This window comes from Camelus dromedarius, chromosome 29, assembly GCF_036321535.1.
Source record: "Camelus dromedarius isolate mCamDro1 chromosome 29, mCamDro1.pat, whole genome shotgun sequence".
Taxonomy (NCBI): Eukaryota; Metazoa; Chordata; class Mammalia; order Artiodactyla; family Camelidae; genus Camelus; species Camelus dromedarius.
In genome coordinates, this window is record NC_087464.1 from 14,601,072 (window position 1) to 14,627,832 (window position 26,761).

General features: G+C 38.3%; 1 pseudogene; it reads left to right on the forward strand.

The window, feature by feature from the left end:
* The first annotated feature begins 12,461 nt into the window (after positions 1 to 12,461).
* LOC105085472 (large ribosomal subunit protein uL11-like) lies at positions 12,462 to 13,235 on the forward strand (annotated as a pseudogene).
* The last annotated feature ends 13,526 nt before the right edge of the window (positions 13,236 to 26,761 follow it).

The following is a 26,761-nucleotide window of genomic DNA, read 5'->3' on the forward strand; positions in this document are numbered from 1 at the left end:
TAACACCATAGCCCTGGCCTCTTGCTACTTCTTTCTTTATTCCATTTATTTATTCCAAGGTTAGAGTGCATTATCTGAGCAGCCATACTTGTTTCATCAGTTTTTTTCCCTTCCTTTTCCTCTGAAGCACACACTAACCCATGGAAATCAGGAGTTTCCCAGTGTTCCATGGTCCCTCTCATGTGCAGGGTTTGGTCTGCTTCAAAATTATCCATGACTCAAAAAAAAAAAAAAAAAAGAATTGTCCATGACTCAGTCAATCAATCTTTCTACCGTAGGTGTTAGCTCTGTAGGCTGACTTAACTCTCATATTAAACTGCCTCTCGACTTAGCCATTACTGATAATGAAGTGATGGTTGGCTTCTATCTGTCTTATGCCTTGTTTTATTTCTTTGTTTCAAAAATAAGGAAGGAACAAGAGGTTGTCTAATGGTTTCTCATTCCCAGGACGATACACACAGCCAAAGAGACTGGACATTTCTCTGGAAACCATTTTCTACAAAGAATAGCTCAGAGAGAAATCCAGGTATCAAAGGAAAACATCTAACCTTTCTCCATCCCATAAAATGGTCTGGAAAGTCCACAGTTCATGAAGAATATCTGGTGCCATCTGATCAATGTCTCTACCCCCTACCTCCCTTCCTTATAAAACATCAACAACAGGTTTATCATGCAGGTAGTTACCACTTTGCCTATAATTAATAACTTTTGAATCATAATTCTTATAATGTCCTACAAAGTCAGTTTATTTACCGGTTGTTAACACCACTTCTATTTATCTGCATGTATCTTTCTCAATCCTAATGTAAACTATGGACTTCGGTTGATAGTAATGTGTCCATGTTGGCTCATCGATTGCACCAAACATGCCACACTGATGAGGGATGTTGAGGGTGGAGGAGTATATATGTGTGGGTGGGGAGGGCTATGTGCAAACTTCATTTTCTGCTCAGTTCTGCTGTGAACCTGAAACTGCTTTAAAAAAATAAAGCCTGTTAATAAAACAAAATACTTCAAATCTGAACAGGGATCTTGGTTGTCTTAAACAGAAAAATAGACACTGTATAAAGATAGACTGGATGGATGGATGGAGAGATGGAAAAGATAAATATATTAATGGCTTCAGACTTTCTGAAGAAAAGCAGCTGCACTTAAGTGTCTTCAGCATCTGACTCACGAAGTCATGACTCCATGTTCTTTCCAAGAACTCATCTCACTCAAGTTGGATTCCGCTGTTCAGGTGTTTACAGAATTCACACACATCTCTACATGAGCACTTCTAAAATTCCAGCCTCCCTGCCAGCTTTCTGACCCCAAGTGCAGGCATTTACCAGTAAGGTAAATGTTCCAGTAAGGAACAACTGGAAGCTATACATATCCCCAGGGCAAATGTTTTTTTCTGGGAAAATGTAGACTAACCCTAACCAAGACTAAATCAGGACTTCTCAGTTTATCTCAGCGCAGAGACCCATTCTTAGGGGACGGTCCAATGAGCACCTCTCTATCAGTCAGGATTTGATCACAGAAGCAGGGCCACCGTGAGTGATGCAGAATAAGGAGTTACTCTAGGGGTTAGACCTTAAGCTCTGAGGAAGCTGGTAGGGGAGTTGAATCTAAGCTATCAGAGGTCAGCCAGACCTGCAGTTGGGGAGGTAAGAAGAAGGTGGACCAAAAGCAAAGACCAGCTGGAACCCAGGAAGATGAACTGGAATCCACCTGGGAAACAGGAACCCAGGGAAAAACCCACAAGGACAAACTGGAATTCACATCTTCCTCTGCGCACCTGGAACCTGGATTCTGTGGGTGACGTGCAGGACGAGCTGGCACTTCTTGCCCTGGGGATGTAGGTGCACTGGGTCAAGGACTTAGAAAAGCTGAGGGAGAGGATTTGGTGAGATCTGGAGTAGCTGGAATTCAGGAGCTGCTCCAGGCTGACAAGGTTAAGTCAACAGATCAGGTACAACGTGCTTGAACTGCCCCAGTGCCTGGGACATTGCATCAACCTTCTAAGAACAAAAAATACACTGCCTCGTAATTACCATCCACATCTCTCTTGGGACTCTTAAGGGAAGAGGATCACAGGAAATCATTCTTGTTTCAATTACTATTGGTGCATGACAAATCACCCCAAAACTTAGTGGCTTAAAGAAAGAGCAATTGTTTCATTATATCTCAATTTCTGTAAGTCAGGGATTTGAGAAACACTAGGCTGGATGTTTCTGACTTGGGGTCTATTCCTGCGGTTACAGTAAACGAGTGGCTAGATCTGGAAGAGCAAGAAAGTGGAACAGCTGGGGGCTGCAGTTTTAGGACCTCTCTGGGTGGTCTCCCCATGGGGGATGGTTTTGGTCTCCTCATAACAGTTGGGCGACTTCTGCCATGTTGTATTGTTTGAAACAGCCCAGACTGAAGGGGAGGGGAAAGAGGGTCCCTTCTTGGTGGAGGAATGCCAAGGTTCTAAAAGAGCACGTGGGGGATCCACTGTACATACAGCACAGGGAACTATATTCAGTATCTTGTAATAACCTATAATGGAAAAGAATCTGAAAAATAGCATAGATGTATGTATTTATAGCTGAATCACTTTGCTGTACACCTGAAACTAACACAACTTTGTAAATCAACTATATTTTAGTAAAAAAACAAACAAACAGGGGACGGGAGATATTGTCGGTACACTTCTTTCTTTCACTACATACAACCAAAAGGCTCAAGTGGAAATTAGCTCTTGCGTTTTTCCACTTTGTTCAATTTCCAGTAATACTTGAAGTCAAACAATAACTACAAGAGACACCGGGTTAAGGTAAGTTCTGTCTGTTGTCCTTCACGTGACTGTGATACAACTCCAAGTGTGGTCATGATAATCCTGCTATAAATATTTTTTCTTAACATTGAGACAATGTCTATCCAGGGGATGCTTCTTCAGAGAAAAGCGAAGTCCACGTTCAAATTATTATAAGCAATTTTAAAGTCGCTATTGTTGTAATCTCCCTGGGCCTTGATTGTCTCACCTGTGAAGTGAAGACACTCTACTTGAACGACTTGATTTGATTTCCCATCTATTTACTGAATCTACAATAAATAAGATCGTATTAAAACACTCTCCAGAAGACACAGAACTATTAACTATTTCCTTACCAAATGACAAAAATCAGTTTTTAGGGGTGTTTTTGCTTTGTCTTTCATGGACTTGCAGATGAGAAGTAAAGGTTTAGATTCATAAGTAAATATTAAGAAATACAGCTCTTTGAATCTCCTTCCAATCTTTTGGGTTTTCAGACACATACAATGCTTTTCATCTAAAGCAAAGTAATACATGGTTCAAAGATAAAGCAATTTTAGAAATGGAGGTGGATTACTAAAATATTTACTGTTCAGAAGAGAAAAGAAAACTGCTATAATTCTCCTGTATTTCTGTTCATTATAACCCTCCAGAATGTTTGCTCATATGGACCACAAATGAATCTTGGGAAGAGTCTAGCAGAGGGTTTCGATTAAATGGTATGTTGAATAAACAATGCTGAGACATTTTAATGAGGTCAGATAAAAGGGTTGTGCTGGAAAGAAGTATTTTAAAAATCACTTTGAGGATCCATCCTTAGACCGCTTCCTGGACTTGGGCTGTATTTCTTCTTGTTGCGTCATTAGCCAAAGACTTTAACCTCTCACTGGTTTTGCTACCATGAATGATCTGATTCCTTAGCACACAGATTTCCATTGCTGCATTTCTGAAACTCTGAGGCTCACTCTAATGAAACCCACATACATATACCCTGTGCTCAAAGTCAATGGCATTTAGTCACTTTTTCAGGCTAGTCAGAAACAGAGTTAATAATATGCCTATAGCTTTTTGGTTTTTTTAGGAAGCAATGCCAAAATATTGTTTCCTGCTTATGATGGCTGCTGATAGCCACAAAATTATAAGACTTAAAAAAGTGGAGTAGGGATTTTTGAGAGCAAGAAAAGAAAACCTGGGGAGTGAAATGTACAGACCAAACTTGTAACCAATTATCAACTGTTGCCAAATCTGACCTTCTTGGAAATGGAGTAAAGCTTACATGTTAAAGGATCCTTGTCTGTAGCAGGCATGACAACAAAAGGAAAAGGAGTCAGAAGCAACCACACAGGACAGAAGGCAGACCAGTCAGTATGCTTATCAGACAGAACACTGGTGATGCAGATGTTAGGAGGAAGAATAGTTTGAGTTGATTTTAAAGGCCCAAGGTTAACCCACAAAGACTGGTGACATAAATACAATGAGGTCAAGGAACAGACTGGCAAGGGTGTCAAGTGGGATATTGAAATACATGCTAAAATCCCCAGATGATGTCAACATTCAGTGGAGAGAAGGACTGTAAAATTTCATACATGATTTAGGGACTAAAGAGAAAGTCGTTAGATGACAGGGACAATGAGGGATGTGCATAGAATAACTAGAAGCAATGGATCTCAAGGGACCAAGGGCTTTCTTGGGGTCCTGGAAACATCATGGTTGGAAAGGGGCCTGGGAAGGCTGGAGTGGGCCACCTTCTGGTGCTGAGATATCAGGATCTTGGGAAAATGAGCTTTTGTGCTTAAGTGGGTGTCAGAGAAGTCTGACCTCTGAAAGAAGACATCAGGGTTGAGTGAATGTACATGAAAGAAATGAGGATGCAAAAGAGTTTGTTTAATATAGGAGGAAATCTCCAAAGGGCAAAAGAGAAAGATTTGGGAAGGAGGATTAGAGTGGAAACTTGGTTCTGAGGAATGGAACCAGGAAGCTATATGGGGATGTTACTATCCCTCAGCCAGAAACGTAAAAGATGAAAATACATTGGCACTCTCCACAAAAAGCACACAGTCTATTTGGCAAGATTGTCTTGGCAAATGTAGCTATTATTAATTTTAAAATAGTGTATCTATTATGTACATACATATATGTCCATATAGCAATAACACACATATATACTTTTTAAAATCTGTTTGCTACTTATTCAGAGATAAATTTTATCCTCCCATATAAACTGTAAGGTACTTAAAAAGGGACCATGTTATGTATCAGCATTATTAGCATCGATTGATGTCAAACTTAGATGGGTCAAATCAAATTAAGATTACCTAAGAATGCTCCACTCTTTTTTTTTTTTTTTTCATTTGCTAAGAGGAAAATTAATATCTCTTCTCATCTGAGACTCCTACAAAGCTGTCAGTGTGGCCCGACATGTTGATAAATGAAGCTGAGGACAGCCCGGACATAGCTTAGAAATGATCCATGTCTCATTCACTTAACTTGCTGAACTCTCGTTCCTGATTTCAGATGGAGGTCAGCTTCTGAAGGGCCTACTTCCACACCGTGGCTCCTGTCAACCTGTGATGTGACCAAAGGGTTGTCTCCTGCTAACTCCATCTACCTTTCACCACATCAGCCCTCGGGAGCCTGAAAACATCACAGAGCAAAATTATGGAATGAATCCAGGAAAGACATGTCTTTTATTTCCAGGTGACCTCAGAAACCAGACCAGGAGCACGAGTCAGCCTGGGAAGCTGCCTTAGAAGTAGTAAATCTAGAGTCACTCGGATTCAGGTCTATGTATGTAGTTTATTCTGATGGGAAGGCCGGTGTCACAGAAGTGACTCCATCATTGGCAGTGCTTATTGGCTAAACCTGTAAAAGACAACGGTGAACATGCCCCCTAGAAAAGGTGATAATAGTCAAGGCAAGTGGGTTTACTCATCACTGGTCATCCTTCTGCCTCTGCTCCATAGAACAATGATGTCAGCGTCATCACTGTTTCCTTGAAGTGCACTGGTCTATTTCCAGCTTCTGGCTGAGTGATGTTTCAAAGCCTACTAAGAAAAGGGAATGCTCTGTAGAGAGTCTTTTCTTGTGTTCCACTTAAATCTCTAAATTCACAAAGTAAACCTGCTCCTCACACTTTCATCTTCAGTGCGTCCTTCCAGCAGGAGTGGTGTTTATAAGTTTTATGTCTGTCCCTGGAGCCCTGATGACTGTATTCTTTTCAATCCATCAGACAGCTGTATAGACTGAATCTGAAATAGGTTACTTTGATTTATTTGTTCTCCATTTTGCATCAATGCACATGCAACAGGACAATGAGTTTTTTTTTTGCTCCTATGACTACTGTATCATATGGAATTCTTCCTTCCTGGTCACACTGAGCTGCTAAGCCATATGGCACCAACGTATTGGAAAGAGTCTGAGCAAGCTTTTCCAAATACAAATTATTATTCATATTTCTCTAAATTTATGCAAATGACACCATTCATTTTCCTACCTAATCCTCTGTGGAGAAGCGCCAAGGTTTGAAATGAAAAAAATTCTCCTTTCAGATATATTTAATCCACATGAATGGCTTTTGATGGCAAAGAGTGGGAAGTTAGATACTGCGGTAGTTAATACTTTAATCATGTCACCTCTGCAAGAAACTTAGCACAGGGCAGCCCAGTACTGAAGAACAGCTATGCCAACGTGTCCTCACTGGAGAATCAAAATGCAGGCAGCTCTTCGTGCTCAAATGCCTTTTAATGGAAGTGAACTTCCAGCCCGTGAAAGAGTAAAGAGGATCAGAAGTGAGGAAGAGGTTAAAAAAACAAAAAGACCTCTCTACTACCTCTGGGGACAGAAACACTAATCTTGCCATTTAGCAGCTTCCTACGGAATAAAGGTCAAGTTCTTGAGAATGACAATGAGACTTTCAATAAACTAGCCCGCCTTTCCTCTAGACTTGTTCATATTCCCTACAGCAGCCTTACTCTCCCTGCTCTCCAAATCCTGGCTCCCCGCCCCTACCTCTACTTCTGCCTTTAATACCCTTTCTGTTCATCTTTCAAAACTTAAGTCAAATGTCATCAGGTTCACGGAATTTTTCTTTTTTTCCCCAGCTAGAAATTACCCTCCTCTTCTCTGCAATGTCATAACACATTCAACCTCTGCCGTAGCATTTATCTAGACAGACCCTGTAATTGAGTAATTGGTATGCATGTCTTACTTTCCTGAGGTTTATGTCTAGAGATCAGGGGAAAAGGAAAACCATGGTTTGACAAAAGCAAAAACAAAAATTAAAAAGCATCACTTAGCACAGTAGATGCAAATGTTTAAACTAACGAATGCATTCATGAATGAAAGAATAAAGAACTAGTCTGATAAATCATACGCTCCAAGAAGAAGCGGGTTGTGTCTTCAAAGTATAGACAGTATTTTCAATACTCTACCCCCATAAAAATAAGTCTAGCAACGTACCTTATTCATGATAGAGCTTAATGAACATAAATAGGAATTACACTGAGCCAGGATGGCCATGATGGGTACTTGAGATGAGTCAGGTATAATAGCTAGTTACAACAATTGACCTTAGACTTTATGGTTCCGCGAAGCATCAATTTCTCCTGAAAAAAAAAATTTAACTAGGGTAGACTCAAGATGAAAACCCTCTCCATTGAGACACAACGTTTTAATTCATTTCATTTTATGAAATAAGAAATTATTATCTCAACAAAATGGGAGGCAAAGGTTAAAAAAGCAAGCAGTCAAGAATTTTATTTAAACTATTCGTAAATAAAAAAACTTGATTACAGCACAGTTAGAAAAATGGAGCTTTTTATTAGTTCCTAGGCTAAATTCAGGCTGTTTTCTTGCAATTTCTTTTCATTTCTACCAATGAATGTGAGGTATCACAACTTGGAGGTACTGCAATTAAGTAGAAGTAGTAAATGAATCTCCCAAGCGCCGTGCCATACTTTCAGTCAGATCTACTCAAAGGTCAGTATTACCATTGGACAGTGTCTTGACAAAAGCCACAATAACAGCAGCATGGTGGGTTACAAGGCAAAAGAAGGTTCTCAGTAAAGATTTCTCATTGGCATGAACTATTAACTACCTTAGAATCCTAAGTGCCCTCTCAACCATTCATGCACATTTATGACGACGTGGAACTCAAGAACAAAAAATTAACTTTTAATCATAGTGCCTATTGAAACTCCATTCCACTCAACATGTAAGAGTTTACTTGTTGTTGACTTATTTGAACGACGGCACTCTTAATCCACAAGTCATTATGTCATCATAATTAAAATCTTCCAGCCTGCGGAGCTATAGTGCACCCCAAAGGACCTCTCTGAAGGCCCTAAGAAAGTAGCCTCTCAGGATGTTTGGCTGTTTCTTTGACACATCACCTTGACCACTCCCTCCGCCCTGATTTCTGTGACAGCCTGGCCCTGGTGGATTCAGCCTTAGGAGACACTGACCAGGAGATGCAGAGCCAATCAGAACACCTGCACGTTGCCTTCCTCCTCTGCACTCACGACCTCCTGAGTAAAGAGAACCCCTGAGCCCCCCTCCAGCTCTCTTTGCAAAGTATCAGCTACATATACATCTGCCCGCCTTTCCAGGAGTTCTGGGGAAATTAAAGGGATAACAGCTGTAAAACGGTCCAAGATGCTTGAGAGTAAAGAAGAGGAATTTTTTAAATGGTATGAATTTGTAGTTACTTTGTATATTTGAATTACACATGTAACCTCCAGAACACAAACGGGGGGTAAAAGCAGCAATTTTGTAAGGAGGGAAGCATGAAAGAACTGAGCTCTGCACTGTAATGAGTCCCATCACCCTGGTATGATGGACGTTTTGGCTTTGCTCACCTCCCTAATGGGTGACGACTGAGTCAAGGATTATTCTTCTCTGGTCGTTAAGATGACCAATACTTCAAAGACCATTTAATCAATGTGTTGCTTCATGCTGGCCTAGAATTAAATTCTAAACCTGAAAGCAGGTATTTCCAAAAGGGCTCATCTACCTTCTGCAAAGTATTATTCCTTCACTGTAAGAACTTCTTAAATCATCATTTCCCGAACTTAAATCATTCTGGTACCACTGTGCATCTTTTTGTCGTATTTATAATACCACCTTCTAAGGTAAATTACTTAAAATATTTCTTTAAATCCTAAGCAACTTTACCCACAGAATAATGTGCTGCACAAAATGATGTACTCATTATAATTTCATAAATAATGAAGTGAGTACGTTACTGTAAAAATTTTAAAGTGCTCCCTGACTTTATTTCACACAACATCAGGGTTATATGTACCATATTCTGAGGAATATTATATGGGTATATTACTGAAAACCAAACTACTCAAAAAGAGGCACAGGATTTGTGCCAGCATTACCTCCAACTGAATCCTACAGTGCCCAAGACACATTCACTAAGCAGGTGATGCTTAAAAAAATAAGCCCAGTAAATAAACAAATACATGCATAATCATCAACTCTTATGTTTCATCCACCCTTTCCTTATACATATTCTACAAGATACAGGTTGATCATTATCAGATGCTTGTTAATCTCTTTTCTGAAATGTGCTTATTTGGATCCTTGGCAACTTCTGTCTCACGTATTAACAGCAGTAGATACCAGTCTTGTGGGGAAATGTAAAGAGAAAAGTAATTCCCTCTACTTGTTAATTTTTTCACTTTAAGGAAAAAATTTAAAAGTAAAGGGCACAGATCTGGTAGTTGAGAGATCCAGCCTCTAGGTATAGCTGTGCCTTTGTGTTCTTGTGTTTGTGTGAGTCATTTGTCTACCTTCAGTGTCCCAATCTGCAAACAAGTTCCTTAAACTAAAACTAAATATAATCCCTAAGGTCTTTTTCAGCTCTGTTTCTTTTGGCCCATACTTAATTAAAGATGTAATGCAAAAAAATATTAGAGGCTGGTCCCATAAACTTCCTCAAAGGTGCTTCACAAGTACTGTGTAAACTGAATTCCAATTTACTTCTTTGGATATATAATATTAATATTGTATTTGGCAAATGCTTACTCCCATAATCATATAATGAATAAATAATTTTCTACCACAGAACAACCTGAAGGTTTAACTTTGAGAAAAATAGCTGACCTCATCCATCACCTGGGCAGACACATTAGGAATTTATATAAAAGGACAATAAGTATGGTTTTTAATGCTCCCTGAGAAAGTAGACTAAATTGAAGGTGCATTACATTTGCTGCCAGAGAAATTTTACCCAAAAGTGAGTGAGCTAAAACAATTTCAGGAGCAGCAAACTTTAGGGAGACTCACATTCATTTTTTTGGTAATATTTCCCCATTCATTGCTTATCTTTTAATTTTGGTTATATTTACTTACATGCAGACTTTTGAATTATTTTCACAGCCAGATCTTTTATTGTTTTTCTTCCATTGCTTAAACACCTAGAGAATTTCCTCTAGCGAGCTGATAAATATTAATTTTTATGTTCTTCTACTTTTTTTTCCTAGCCAATATCACTATAATCATTTCTTCTCAAGCCAATAACTGTAGGTTTTTATTTGCTCACAAAGATGAGCAGGAAGGTCTTCTAAAGCTATGTGGGTGTCTGTGACATTTTCTATCCAAAGAGTGATGTGAGCATCTGGCTTCCCCCAAACCTCTGAAGGTATAAAAGTGGAAGCCTACTGTTGCGTTAGCCAGTGCTACAGTGCATTATTTTGAATAAATTATTATTTTTCCCATTATCCATGGTAATTAGAAAAATAAATAAATAATACACTAAAGGTGATAGTAGGAAAAAAAAACCTGGCAATCAAAGCCACTCAACCACAAACCAATCCATGAAATACTGTATCAATGTGATTCTACATAAAGATCCTGGCCTCTCTTTTCTGTTTTTAGTGGGTAGAGGGTTAAATGTAATCATAACTGTGATCTTTCTGTATATAATTTCATATTGTGTTTCCTGTAATATAATAATACAATAGTTTATATTATTATAAGTTATTTGCATACATTAGCCACACAATATTTCATTGGATAAATGAATCACAATTAACCTAACATTATCCATTTTGAGACTCTTAGCTTATTTCCAAATTTTTATGCATAAATTATATTGCAATGAATGAATATATCTTCACTTGCAAATCTGAGTTTTATTTCTTGTTTTGTCGTCATTATTATTCTTTGCTTTTTTTCTATTTTTTTTTTTTAATTAGGATCATTTTCCAGAAGTAGAATTATTAGGTCAGTAAGTCTGATCATTTTGGCATCTCTTGATAAATATTATTAAATGCCTTTCTATGCAAGCTTGTATAAATTTACTCTCACATACGCATTATATAGGTCTTTCCCCCCTTTCGGAGGGTACTGTCATTTTTTTTTAATCTAAGTTTTGTTAATTTGATAGGAAAAAATAAAATGGAATCTTATTTTCATTTTGTATTTTTTGTTTATAAATTTTTTACATATGATGCATATTGAATTTTCCTTTTATGAATTAACTATCTTTTGCTTATTTATTTATAAGATGTCTCATTTTTATAACAATTTGTATAACCTTTTTATGTATAAAATATTCACTCTTTCTGCAATATTTTCTGTGAATTTTCCCCAGTTTTTCTTTTACTGTTTAATTTATGATTATTTGCTTATATCTTTGTAGTCATACCTTTGTGAATTTTTTCATTGCTTGAAAGTGAAAACGTCTCCTCTAGAGAGCTGATAAATATTAATTTCTATTCTCTCTGTTTTTCTAGTTTTTTTAATACTTGATTTATTTTTAAATTGCTCACTCCCCAACAAAGGAAAAAACCTTGGCTGGAAAGTCTAAAATTGCTAGAGAGGGAAAGGTCAGCTGTTGGCTGGAAGACTTAAGCATCAGTGTCTGAAGTGTTCTTCAGGATTTTGGTAGCCCTTGAATTGTTAAGCGTGGACATTTTGACGTTAGTCTACAAACTGCTACAAACTACTACTGCTTTCATTAATGAAAGCTCTTCACCCAGCAATGTGGGAATAAAAAGTGAGAGGAGGAGATAAGAGCATTATCTCATGTAACCAACCCCTCATGTCATATGTAGTGCCTTCTGTAATGACAAGGGTGGCATGGCAGTCCTTGCTCTGGGCAAATGTGGGAGAAACCACGAAACATCATGTAATAAGTCTTTTTAAGTATTTAACATAAGGAAGACTCTAAATGGTGGCTTTTATGTTATAATAAAAGAAGTTTACTCTGTATCATGTTATAAAATATAGCCAAATCAATTTTACTTTCAAACACTTTAAGGTGCTTTATAATGGACTTTTCTCTAATTGGGCCAGCCATAATTAGCCAAATAATCCATCTTCTGAATGGTCAGTTTGAATAACACCAGAATCAATGCCATCACTCATGGGTGATGGAGGAGATTTGTATAGAATTCACTTTACAGAATTCACTGCGTACTTTCTTTGTGCTTTTCACTGAGCACTTTCACTGAGCCCTTGCTTTGTACCAGACCCCTTCCTAGGGATTAAGAATCCAAACTATAAGTAGCATATTGACCCCGCTCCCTAAGACAGTGATTCTTGGACCTGATGGATGGCTGATTGAAGTACGTATTCCTGGATTCCACCACAGTTTCTCTAAATCAGCGTGGAGTCTAATACAAGTTGTGTTTCAAATTTCCCATGAAGATACTGATGATTCACCAGAATGGAGGACCACTCTGAGTTCAGAGAGCAGTGGATCCCTATTCCTCCAGATCTTAAAAGGTAACAGGAAAAAAATGTCCATTTAATGAGTCATCAACCTAAAACCAGGAGTTTTACATATAGAATCTCACAATCCTCATAACATATCTGAAAATCAATCAATGCCATCTCCATTTTATAGATGAAGAAACTGATCTTAAGAATTTGCCAAGGGCTTTTTCAGTATTTCTCAGGAGGCCAAGGTGCAACTTTCTTCGGTCGTCCCAAAACCAGGTTCATCTGACACCAGCCGCCTAAGTTAGGTCAAAGTCATATACCTGAGGTGCACCAGGGAGGAAGTCGGGGCTACATCTGCCCTGGTCCCTAAAGATCAGTCTTCTGGTCTGTCTCCAAAAAAAGGTTGGTGATCACATTACCAGGGCAACTGGTGATTGGAAGGGTCTGGAGATTACAGTGAAATCGACCTTTCAGAACAGACAGGCCCAGAGAGGGGTAGGTACCTTCTGCCTCTGCCCTGATCATCAAAACCCTCAAGGAACCACCAAGAGGCAGAGAGAAGCAAGAAAACATTAAGCACAGTGGAAGCATCACTTTTGATGAGATCATCAACACAGCCTGACAGATGCCGCACTTATCTTTAGCTGGAGAACTCTTTGGAACTAGAAAAGAGATCCTGGGGACCGCCCAGTCTGTGGGCTGCAACGTTCATGGCTGCTACCCTCACGACATCACAGAGGACATCAACGCTGGTGTGGTGGACTGCCCAGCGACTTAACTACAAAGATAAACAATGTAATAAAGGCTTATTTGACAACAACAACAAAAAATATTTGCCAAGGTAACACATCTATAGTCAGTAGGCTTGTGATTCTAACTCAGAGCTGATATTAAAGACCCCATGAAAGAAAAAAGAACCATTTGGATTAACTGGGTTGAGCTTGAGTATTAAATCAGGAAGTTTAAATACTTTGGTCAAAAACACTGCAAAATTCAAAGCCAGCCCATGTGTCAGAGTGTAGTGACTGTAGGACGGTGGTGAGTCTGTCTCTCCACAATCTTTTGCTGAGATTTCCAGGTGTATTTGTGTTGAAGTTTCATACATCTCTCATGTTCTTCTAGACTGAGACGATGCTAATCTTCTCAACTATACTATAAACTGTAGGTTATATTTGCTTCCTTGATTGGTCCTTCAGGAAATTTGCAGGGAACAAAGAAAATGCAATTACTTTTCATCTTCCTACACCTATCTACAAAAAGAAACGATGCCTCATTCCCTTTAGCAAGGAAAAAGGCACATGAAAAACTACAGTCCTGCAGCCATATCTCATTGTTGGCAGCATGGAGCGCCGTGACTTACATCCACCGAAAAGAGATTCATCACTTCCCTCTTTTATAAAACAAAGGATGTGGAGCCATGCTTCCTTCCAAGGGGCACAATCACTACATATGCCTTTATCTTTACATGAAGTGTTTCCCAGAGCTTACCCGTAGCATGTACATAATCGGCTTTTTTTTTTTTTTTTGCAAACTGTTTAGAATATCAGAGTAATCAGAGAGTGTACGTCAAGTGTTCATGGGTCAACTTCATGTTACGTATGAAAAGCTGAGGTTCCAAGATCTTTAGCTTTCAGAAAGAGCACATCAGCACAATCACAACCATCAACAAATTTTCCTGAGCGATGGCTATATGGAAGACCCCTGGCTCGCTGCTGTGAAGAGCTCCGGAAAACAGATATAATCTCTGATCTCTAAGAACAGACACCAGCATTGAAAAAGACATGTTTCTATGAACAAATCATAAGCACCCAATGCTCAGCCACAGTTTTTCAAAACTGAATAGTAGTCCACATCCTTTCTTTAAAAAAATATTGTCAGAGATTCCTCAACACTGACACAAATGGCATGTTCTGCTGTTAATTTCAAATCTTACTTGAATATGTGCAAACCTAAAATTATGCACACATACCTGGTATTTACTGCACTTATAAAACTGCAACACCGATTCAAGTTAGCAATTAAACCCAAACAAAACTTAAAAACCCAATAATATTATTAAATCAACAATACTAATTCAGCAAGGCAGATGGTGTTCCTTTATTGAAACTAAATTTCTACTTTCGATGTGAGTATAGCACTGAGGGTCACTGTGAAGGTTCTTTTGAATCCTTCCTGCCCTGTCATCGGGCCAGACAACCACTCATGTCCCCAACCCTGAGGGTTTTTTTTTTTTTTTCCTGTAGGGAAGACATCTTTCTCACAGTATGCCCTAGATTATCTGGGTTTCACTTGATGTAAATCTGTTATTTACACATTTAGTTCATCTCTGCCCTCCTAATCTTAGAGAACTGACACCCACGTGATCACAGACTCACACAGACTCACGGGCAAGGAAATCACAAGGAGTTAGTTGTTGTTTTGGCCATCCTGATTACTTTATTAATTTTTTTAGATGATCCTCAGGGTAAAAATATTTAAACTCCTTCCTCTTCTGCCAAACAAACAAACAAACAAACAAAACAGTGTAAATCAACATGGAGACTTCAGAGAACACGTCATCAGACACCTGGGGTGCACACTTCTGTTCTGAGAAACACTCAGCAACTCAAGACCACACCTTTCCCAGAAAGGAAAGCAGAGTAGGGAAGTCCCCATGCAGGATAGAGGAGGTGGGTTCCAATCTGACCTTCCAAGAACGGGTGGGATTTAGTTACACAGACGTAGGAAGGGACAACCTCCCAGGGCAGAGGTGGCATGAAGAAAAACAGAGAGGGAGAAAAACTTCCAGACATGCTTAGGATGGTGACTGGAGCAGTGAGCTGGAATATTCTAAAGGGGTCACAGGGAATTAAATTTGTTTAGAAGAAAAAAAAATCAGAAACAGACTCACAGACATAGAAAACAAACTTATGGTTACCAGGAAAGAAAGAGGGTGGGAAGGGATAAATTGGGAGTTTGAGATTTGCAGATACTAATATATATAACATATATACAACAAGTTTCTTCTGTAGAGCACAGGGAACTATATTCAATATCTTGTAGTAACCTACAATGAAAAAGGATATAAAAACAAATATATGTATGTATATGCATGACTGAAACGTTATGCTGTACACCAGAAATTAACACAGCATTGTAAACTGACTAGACTTCAATTAAAAAAAAAATTGTTTAGAAAGTTAGTGTGTCCCAAGTGTGGTAATTCTAAGTAACACTTAGAAACATAAACACGGTGGGTGAATAGGGATTTAAAGGATTTTAATTCCTAGTAATGAAGAATGTCAGCTTAACTTCCACCACATGATACCAAACCCCATGGGTGTCACCCACCTGGAGAACAGAGCTCTTTCTGCTCATTTGTCTGGGAGATCAGAGATGTCATATACCTTCCCATTTATGCTACTGTTTAACTTCTTAGTCTATAGAAATCGGTGTTTTTCCCCTAGAGTTACCGCCTCCCCATTGATGTCAGATGTATAATTTTCAATGTTACATTATTTTCATTTACTAGCTGTTTTCTATTTTTCTTAATGTGCTTTAGCCATCAGGGGAGTGGCAAGGAGCCCTCTTAAATGCCAGTGTACCCTTAATTGGACATATGCCACCTTCTCCAAACTTTATTTTGCACTTTGGTGACCTAATAAGTGTAATAGGATGCTGAGGGGGACGTCTCTGTTCCTGTGGACCAGGGTACAAAGCTGGGACATATATGAGGCAAATATCCTGCACTCCAAAATGAGATTCAAATATGCAGGGAACAAAAAAATGCTTTCTAAGCCTTTATAGCGTGTGTGTGTGTGTGTGTGTGTGTGTGTGTGTGTCAGGGCGGGGGGGCAAATTGTTCTGCTATGTCAGTATAATTGAGCAACCACCACCACCTAAGTCTCTGTAAATTAAAGTCTAGGGATGGGGAGGTAATGGGAGAGACCTGGAGAGTTGTCAGACATGACTTAGGAACCTGGGAGAGTAAGTGTGCACATCTGCCTCCCAGCCACGGGGAGAGTGGATGCTTTTTTCACCCAGGCCAAAAAAAAAAAAAAACTGAGAGCATCTCCAGGAGAACACTATAGGAATTACAACGTTCGTGCTGCAGGAAAGGAAAAATTCCTTCTTATTTTCTTATTGGGGTATCTGCTTACGTAGTAGACATGCTACCTGTTCTCTCAAACTGTTTGAGCAGAAGAACACAAGGAGTATGAGAGACAGAAGAGGAAGGGCGTGTGGCACCAGAGCAGCCTGGGCTCCTGCTGTTTCTCACAGCAAGGAGGCCTGAGTTTCCAGTGAACGAGCCAACTGAGCAGCGTGTGGGGCAGCCTGACCTGAGCTGGCTTGCTGGCATCCCACCCAAGAAGGCTGGCACACTGGGAAAAAAAAAACAAAACAGGGCAGCCAGAGGCTATTAGGTGAACCCCCCTCCCTGAGGAAGAAGCTGAGGAGTCAGGGGGAAAAGATGGGGTGAAGCTGGAGCAGATCTCCTAATTAGGGGATCTTAACAGTGGAGAAGTCTCTAAGGTCACCTGGATAACTTACACATGCATTCCATGGGACAGCCCGTAGTTGGATACCTGTAGCATTTGACAAAGAAGCCAACAAAGCCAAAATAGGACCACCAACAGGATACTAGCTACAGAAAGATCATTTCATGTCTCTCTCATATTCCCTCTTCCCAAGCTAACATCACAGGAGCTGGATCCAGAAGAGAAAAGAGTGGAGACAATATCCCACATACCGCTTACGACCTCTCTCATGGGCAGTAAACCTCTGGCTAAAAACTGGTAGGTAACAGAGAAAGGGAAGATGATAAACGTTTGATGAGGGTATGAGGCTTGTGTTTAAAACTAGATGAAATTGGATTAGACTGGACTTTTTAATGATGACATCTGATAGATACCTATTGGATCTATCATCATTAAGAGATGGGAAGGCAGATTCAACATGAGTGCAATGAGTAGGAAAAAAAAAGAACCACCTCTTGTAGTAACTTATGGTGGAAAAGAGTATGAAAATGTATGTTCATGTATGACTGAAGCATTATGCTGTACACCAGAAACTGACACAACATTGTAAATTGACTATACTTCAATAAATATATATACATATATATACATATATGTATATATATGTATATATATATATATACACACACACACACACAAAAAAGAACTACCTCATTTGGTATCTCCCCACTCAGACTTCATTGAGTTGGTAACCCAAGAAAAGTAATAGAAATAATTAAATTCTATTTCACTGGGTTGAGGATCAATGAATTGGGGTATCAACCAAGCTGAGTCTGAATCTTGTCTTCGCCTTTATCCGTTGGGTGTCCCTGGACAAATTATATTAATTGTTCTGTATATTAATTTTTCAGCTATAAAATTGGGATGATATTACCAGCCTCACCAGATCATTCATGGAGTTATAAGAAAATAGTTGTATCTGGCAAGTATATTTGTTCTTTCTCTCCATATTCTCTTATTTTTTTCCCTTAATACACATACATGTAGTATTTCTGAATATATACACTTCTGTAATCCGTTGACATACAATTTCATGTTCTGTTAATTTGCTTCATGGTTTAGAGTTTTTCATATATTGAAATTGCCACACATTGCCATTTTAATATGTTTAAAGGAGCCATCATTTGTGAGGCAGTTTGCTTAGCTGGTTCCCTTTTGTGGATAATTTGGATTGTTTCCAAGCTCCTCCTTCCCAATATAAACTGTGATGCTGTTTCAATGTTTCATTGAAAAGAAGCCATTTTAATGCTTCCCCCATCCCTAAGGAGAAAGAGGGTTAGGCAGGCATTATTACCTGGGGATGTCATTTCCCAAACGGAATTATTTATTCTATCAATTAATATTTTGGGGGGAATCTCTTGAAAGTGTCAATATCCCTAGAATATCTGAACTTATAATTTAAAAAAAAAAAAAAAAGCTTCCTCTTGGCTTGTATGTCTTCACTTCTCTGGAGGCCACTGACTTAATTTGTCCTGGTTAAGGGGCAGTTCCCCATGTGCCCTCACTGGGATTTTCCAAGACTCTTCCAACTTAGACGTGGGGTTAAAGAGCCCGTGATAATTTCATGCCAGAGTGTAACAGACCATACTAATTTACTTTCATTAGCCCTCCTTTACCTACATTTCAGCGTTCTCCTCCCCAACGGGCTACAATGCAGTGTCTTTATGTTTCCCAAGGCTGTACTGCAGAAAGCTCTTCCTCCATTCTGCCATCTGCTTTAATGCTGTCTTTCATCCCAATCCCCTCTTTCTCAGGTTCTAATTATTATCTCCTTGCCCATTCAGGTAGCTGAAAATTTTCTGAATAAATTACATAGTACCGTATTTACTACAAAAGCATATCAGAAGAATCGACTATTTTCTATCAGATGAAGGGAATTTGGAGGCTCCAATTATGTCTTTCTTTTGCCACTGAAATCAGTGTGGTTTTGCTGCAATTGTTTCTTTTTTTATTAAAATATAATCCACATACCATAACATTAATTCCTTTTTATGGCTAAATATACCATTGTATAGACACATCACGTTTTGTTTATGCATCCATCATTGATGGACACTGGGGTTATTTCCACCTTTGCTTCTATGAATAATGATGCTATGAACATTCATTTGTAAGTTTTTATGTGTACATGTCTTTTAATTTTCCTTGGGTATATACATAGATATGAAAATCATTGGGTCATGCAGTAATATTATGTTTAAACTTTGAGGAACTGACAGAATATTTACCGAAGGAGCGGAGCCGTTTTACAACCTCACCAATGATGTATAGGAGTTCCCATTTCTCCATATCCTGCCAATACTTGTTCTTGTCTGTCCTTTTGATTATAGTCACCCCAGTGGGTGTGAAGTGCTGTCTAACTGAGGTTTTAATATTGATTTACCTAATGGCTAATGATGTTGAGCACATTTTCATATGGTGATTACCATTTGCATATCTTCTTTGTAGAAATGGATCTTTAAATAAATTGTCCATTTTTATCTCTTTATTCTTGATATGTGCTTGTGTAATCTAGACACTAGCCCCTTTTCAGATATATGATTTGCAAATATTTTTCCCATTCTGTGAGTTGTCTCTGAAGAAATGTCCTTCGCAGTACAAAGCATTTTACTTTTGATTAAGCCCCATGTATCTAGTCTGTTGTTCACTTGTGCATATGGTATCATATTTAAGAAATTATTGCCTAATCTAGTCACAAAGATATACATCTACATTTTCTCCTAGAAGTTTTACACTTCTAGCTTTTTGTTGATTTATTCTGGGTTAAGGTTTGCAGGTAGACTAAGATATGTTTCCAAATGCATTGCTCTGCAGGCGGATATCAACACTTCTTTGTAAGAAGACTGTTCTTTCCCCTACTGAATTGTCTTGGTACTTTTGTCAAAAATAAATTGAAATTAAAGGTATAGGTTTATTTCTAAACTCTCAATTCTGCTCCATTGATCTATATATCTTTATGCCAGGACTATTCCATCTTGTTTATTGCAGTTTTGCAGAGAATTTTTTGAAATGAGCAGGTGTGAACCCTCCAAATTTGTTGTTCTTTTCCAAGCTTCCTTTAGCTGTTCTGGGTACTTTGTATTTTTATATGAATTTATTATCAGCTTTTCAGAATGTGCAAAAAAGGCAGCTAGAATTTCGATAGGGATTGTATTAAATATGTAGACTAGTTTGGGAATCGGGAAGCATTCACTGTCTTCCTAACAATGCTAGGCCTTGTAATCCACGGACACAGAACACATTTCCATTTAAGTCTTCTTTAATCTCTTTCAGTGATGGTTTTTGTACTTTTAAGTATACAAATCCCACACTTCTTTTGTTAAATTAATTCGTAAATATTTTATTTCTTAGATGATATTTTAAATGAAACTGTTTCCTTAATTTCCTTTTTGTATGGTTCATTGATAGTGCATAAAACACAATTTATTTTTCTATATTGATCTTGTGTCCTGCAACCTTGCTGAACTCATTTATAAGCTCCAATATTGTGTGTGTGTGTGTGTGTGTGTGTGTACTTTAGAATTTCTATATATAACATCATGCAATCCGCAAACAGAGATCATTTTATTTCTTCCTGTCAAATTTGGATGCATTTTATTTCCGTTTTTTTGTTGAACAAACTTGGCATTCCTGGGATAAATTCCACTTAATCATAATGTATAATCCTTCTCACACGTTGTTAGACACAGTTTGCTAGTTTCTGGATGTGGATTTTTATGTCTATTTTCATGAAAGATATTGATGGGTAGTTTTCTTTTCCTGTGATGTCTTTGGTTTTGGTGTCAGGGTAATGCTGGCCTCATGGAATGAATAAATGTCTCTTCTACTCTGTATTTTAGAACCGTTTGTGAAAGATCAGTATTCATTCTTCTTTTATAGTTTAGTAGAATTTATCAGTAAAGTCATCTGGACCTGAACTATTCTTTACGGGAAGATCTTTTTTTTTTTTAATTTATTCAATTTCTTTACTTGTTATAGATCTATTCAGATTTTCTATTCCTTCCTGATTTAGTGATGGCAATTTGTGTGTTTTTAGAAACATGTTTATTTAGAGTATCCAATCTGTTGGCATAAAATTGTTCACAGTGGGCTCTTCTGATTGCCATTATTCCTGTAAAATCAGTAGTAATGTCCACATTTTCATTTGTGACTTAGTAATTTGAGACGTTTTTTCTCTTGGTCAGTCAGTTAAAATTTTCCACCTTTTTTGTTAATATTTTCAAAGAATTAACTTTTGTTTCACTTATTCCCTCTGTTGCTCGTTTTTATTCTCTATTTCATTTATCTCTACTCTAATCTTTGTCACTTCCTTCCTTCCGCTTATTTTGAGAGTAGTTTGCACCCCTTTTCCTAGTTTCTTAGGGTTGGCTTATTGATTTGACTTTTTTTCTTCAGAAATACAGGCATTTGAACTGACATATTTCCCTCTAAGCACTACTTTCACTGTATCACGTGTTGGGTTTTGTTTTTATTCCTCATAAAATATTTTCTAATTTCCCCATGATTTCTCTTTGACCAATTACTTCTTTTAGAGTGTAGTTAATTTTCACAGATGTCTAAGAACCCCAAATCTCCTTTAGTTTAGACCAGTTGTTTCAAATCTCATTGCACTGTGGTCAAAGAACACGCTTTGTATGATAACACCTGTGTGTGTTGAGACTAATTTGATGGCTTCACTTACACTTTATTTTAAGGAACATTCCATGTGCACTTGAGAAGAATGTGTTTTCCGTTGTCAGGTGGCATGTTCTATAGATGTGTTTCACCTCTAGTCTTTTATAGCACCATTCAGGTCTTACATTTCTTTGTTGATCTGCTGTCTAGTGTTTTTTTCCCTCTGTGTTGAAAACGGGCTATTCACCTATTCAACTATAACTTGCATTATCTATTTACCCCTTTAATTGGGTCTGTTTTTTCTTCTTATGTTTTGGGGTCTGCTTTTCAGTCCGTAAATATTTATAATTGTTATATCTCGCTATGGATAATATTTTATCATTATAAATTCTCCTTCCTTGTCTCTAGTAACAATTTTTCTCAGAAAGTCTATTTGGTCTGACATTAATACAGCCACCCCAGCTGCCTCTTGGTTAACGATGGTCTGGTATATTTTTCACACCTTTACTTTAGTCTGTTTACGTTTTTGTATCTAATGTGTATCTACTTTAGGCAGCAAATAGATTTTTTAAACTTTTTATTCTTTAACTCATTCTACCAATCTCTGTCTTTTAACTGGAAAGTTTTATTCATTGACTTTAATGTAATTACTGAAAAGGCAGGGGGGTTGCCTGCCATTGTGTTATCTGTTTTCCTACCTCTTAGCTCTTGGTGATTCTCCTGTTCCGTCAGTATAACTTCTTTTGTGTTAAATAGATATTGTCTAGTGTACCATTTCAGTTCTCTTGCATTTCTTTTACTATATTTTTGAGTTACTTTCTTAGTGGGTTCCCTGGGGATTAAAATTAATGTTTCAATTTTTAGCAAACTAATTTAAATTAATGCCAACCTAATTCTAACAGTTTACAAAATTTTTGCTCCTTCATAGTGTCATTCCCTCTCTCTCCTTCATGCATTTATTGTTATAAAAACTGCATCTTTATACATTTATGCTTCTCAACCAAGATTTATTATTGGCTGATATCATTATCTTTTGATTCAGGAGAAAAAAGGTAAAAATTTTAAAAATACTTTCTTTAATACTGTGTTTTAGATTTACATAGTAATTATAGTCTTTGCCAGTGTTTTTTTATTTTTTGTTTTTTCTTTGTGTTGACTCCAGTTACTTTCTAGTGTCCTTTCATTTCATCGTGAAGGACTCCCTTTAGTATTTCTTGTGGATAGTTCTGCTAGCATCACTTTCTCTCCATTGATTTTTTTTTTCTTCTGAGAATAACTTAATTATTCCTTCATTTTTGATAGTTTTGCTGGATATAGAATTGTTGGTTGACAGTCTTTTTACATTTTCAGTCACTTAGAGGATGTCATCTCACAGCCTCTGGGCTCCACAGTGTCCACTGAGAAATCATCTCTCATCTTACTAAGCACCCCTTGTCTGAAATGACTTGTTTCTCTCTTGCTGCTCTCAAAGTTCTCTTTGTCTGATGGTTTGATTATGTGTCTATTATAAATCTTTTAAAATATATCCTAACTGGAGTTTGTTACATTTCTTAGATGTATAGATTTATGTTTTTCATCAAATTTGGGGAATTTTCGGTGACTATATTTTTAAGTACACTGTTACCCTCTTTTTATCTCTCTTCTCCTTTTGAACTCCCTTTGTGCATATGTCAGTGTGCTTGCTGGTGTCTCACAGTCCCAGGAAGGCTCTGAGGCTCTGCTAAGTTTCTTCAGTCTTTTTTTTTTTTTTTTTGTCATTGCTACTGCTTCTCTCTCATTGGATAATCTCACTTGCCCTATCTCCAAGCTTACTGACGCTTTTGTTTGCCAGGGCAAATCTTACGTTGAGCCCCTCTGGCAGTATTTTTATTCAGTTATTAAACTTTTCAACTTCAGATTTCTAGCTTATTTTTTTTTTACAAGTTCTGTCTTTTTTTATTGATGTTCTGTATTTGGTGATACATTATTCTCATAGTTTCCTTTAGTGCTTTCAACGTATTACCTTTTAGTCCACTGAACATATTTAAAATATTTCCAACGTCTGAAATTCCTCAGGGACAATTTCTGTTGGTTGCTTTTCTTCCTGTGTATAGGTCATAATTCCTTTATTTGTATTGTTTGTTTAGTGAATATTCTGATGTAATTATTTAAGTCTATAATCTTTGTCCTGTGTGGTCTCCAAATTCTCTCCATGGTTAGTTTAGTGATTATTTAGTTTAATGACTGATAGAGTGTTCCTTAAACATCTGAGAACAATGTCTTCCAGTCTTTGTCAGGTGACTCTGTGTGTGTTGAAGGATGCTTTGCGCACTTAGGTAGTTTACAACTCCACTCTTGCCTTCACTTCCAATTTGCTCGGAGTTGCAGGGTTAGTGAAAAGCAAGACCTTAGGGCTTTCTCAGGTCTTTCCAGAGCATTCATGTAGTCCTTACACATGTTAGATTCCCAGGAATAGTACAGAGCTTTTCAAAGCACCTTTAGACATCTGATTCTCAAACTTTTCCTTTCCAGGCATTTAAACGTTTGCCCCAATTTTTATCCACTCCCTTGGGAAATCATGTTGTTAAATATTGCATATTTATTTTTGCATCTGATTATTTTTTGATAAATCCCTCAGGGAACACTTGTTTTCACTGAGCAAGTTCTGAGTCAGGTCAAATACACTCAGCCTTGTGTGTGGGGTCTTGCAGAGAAGACGAGCAAGTGGCTTAAATAATGATGATTCACTGAGAAGGGGGCTTAGAAAGAGCTCCCACTCCCCTTACTGCCCCCTCTAGTGGCTACCATACTTCTAGCTTTCACTATTATTGTAGGTTCTTGATTGTGAAAGCTACCCTGGAGATGGAAAGAGGATAATAAGAATGGAGAAGTAAAACCACAAAACTTGTTCTTTTCTGGATATTCAGCTATTTTTCTTGAATAAAGACTCCCAGACTGCTTCAAGCCTTTCATTAGTTTTCAGAATTCTGAAAAATTTGACTGATGATTTTTGCCAGTGTTCTCATTGCTTTAATGGAGGAGAGAATTATTGAAGGTCTGGCTCTGCTAATATTACCCCTTCTAGTAATTTCTTAAATATTTTTCAGAATGCTATTTTTTCTCTCCCCAAACCATGCCACACACTGATAGCAGATTAATCCATCTGAAGCTCGGCTGGTACCACATTAGCATTTTAGAAACCTTTGATGGATTACATGGCTTCCATCCTTGATCTGGTCAGACAACATCCTACAACATTAGTTGCAACCCACCTCTCCTTAACCTTGGCTGCTACAATTTTCCTCACATCTTTCTCAATCTCTAACCCAACTGTCTACTCATTCCAGAGTTTCCCACCTTCATGGCTCTCTCATAATTTCTCTCTTGTTGGGAGAATACTGGCTGTTGGACAGTACTTTTTTCAATGGACCAGTGGCTCAGATGTTTTGTGTGTGAAAATATTGGTTGGCTACTTGGCCAGAGTTTGAAGGGTGGGGAGAGAAATGATCATCTGAGCTGCCTGGGAGGTCAGCTGCCTTTTCTGATTTATCCTACCTCTGAGTCTACAGAGATGTGCTCTGCTGATTCACTATCTGTAGATCATGTGTAGTTATATCAGCAAGACACTTTTGACTTTGATTCTGTGAAATTTTAGTGTCTCTCAGAAAAGTCTATAAAACAGAAAAATCCAACATTTTTTTCCTTCCTATGTAGGGAACAATTCAGTCCTTCTGTGCCCTGTGCTTCTTTCCTGTAAGCCTCCCTCGCTACTCAGACAGAGCACTTCACTTCCAGCACTTCATCACCAATTGTGTGATGGCTTTTCCCCACAGCAAGCAATTCTCTGTGACACCAGCTGGGTGTCTTACAGTTTAGCTCAATTCTAACACTATCTACCTGGAGATAGTGTCAGGTCCCACAGGTTAAGGGAGCAATCCCACAGGACTGCCCCTCTCCTATAGATGCCAGTCACCAGCCCAGGTTGTTACCTGTGCTTCCTACTTACCAGCTACAAACAAGACATTCCAGGGACCTCCTCCAACTCAGAATAGCAATTGCAAGTCCAGGTTGTTAGCTGTACATCTAATTAACTACAAATTGGAGGAACCAACAACCCCCTTTTCAGGTTATATTAATTTGTACAGTGGCTAACAGAACTCAGGCAAACCAGCTTACTCACTAGCTTATTGGTTTACTGTAAAAGGATATAGCTCAACAACCAGAAGGAGGAGATGGCTGGGGCAAGGCATGGAAAAGGGTGCCCCTCCAGGCACGCCACTCTCCTAGCACCTCCACGTTGTTTGCCAACCTGGAAGTTCTCCAAGCCTTCTCCTTTTGGATTCTGATGGAGGCTTTATAATGTAGGCATGGTTGATTAACCCACCGGCCCCTCCTTCCTTCCTGGATGTCTGGAGGTAGGGCTGAAAGTTCTAACTCCCAAATCATAGGGGTTGGCTCCACTGGTAACCAGCCCCCATCCTTAGGTGGGGTCCAAGAGTCACCTCATTAACACAGAAAAGGGCACCTTTACTGATCTCATCACTTAGGGAATTCCAAGGGTTTTAGGAGCTCTATGAAATGAGAACAAAGACTAAATATGTATTTCTCATCGTAAACCACAATAGCACAATGTAGTTCCACTGCATTGTTCCATAAAAACTGCACGGCAATAAGAAGCAGATATAGTCAATCTCTGACCACTTTTCACAGTAGGCACTGCGCTTGGCCTTTGGAGTGTCTGAAAGTAGCATGCAATTTGGTATTTGAGGAATTTACAGCCATACCAGATTAACAGACCAAAAAATGTAGCTAAATGCCAGAAAAGAAATTAGCAGTGTGTAATACATTATTATTTTGCTACAGTCAGACGAGAGATGTCAGGACATCTTCTGTGGATGAGCTATTCAAAATCTGAAAAAAAATGGACCTTTGAATTTAATGAAAGCACAAGTTTAAAAAGAAGTGATTGTGATTATTCATTACAAAGGTTCTCAGCCTCGGCGTCATTGATATCTTGGGCCCAGTGATTCTGTGTTGTGGGGGAGTGGCCTGTGTGTTGTGGGATATTCAGCAGCATCTGTGGCCTCTACCCATAAGATGACATTAAGACTCCCCTACCCAGTGTGAAAGCCAAAAATGTCTCCACATATCTTCAAAGGTCCCCTGGGGGGGCAAAGTCATCCCTAGTTGAAAA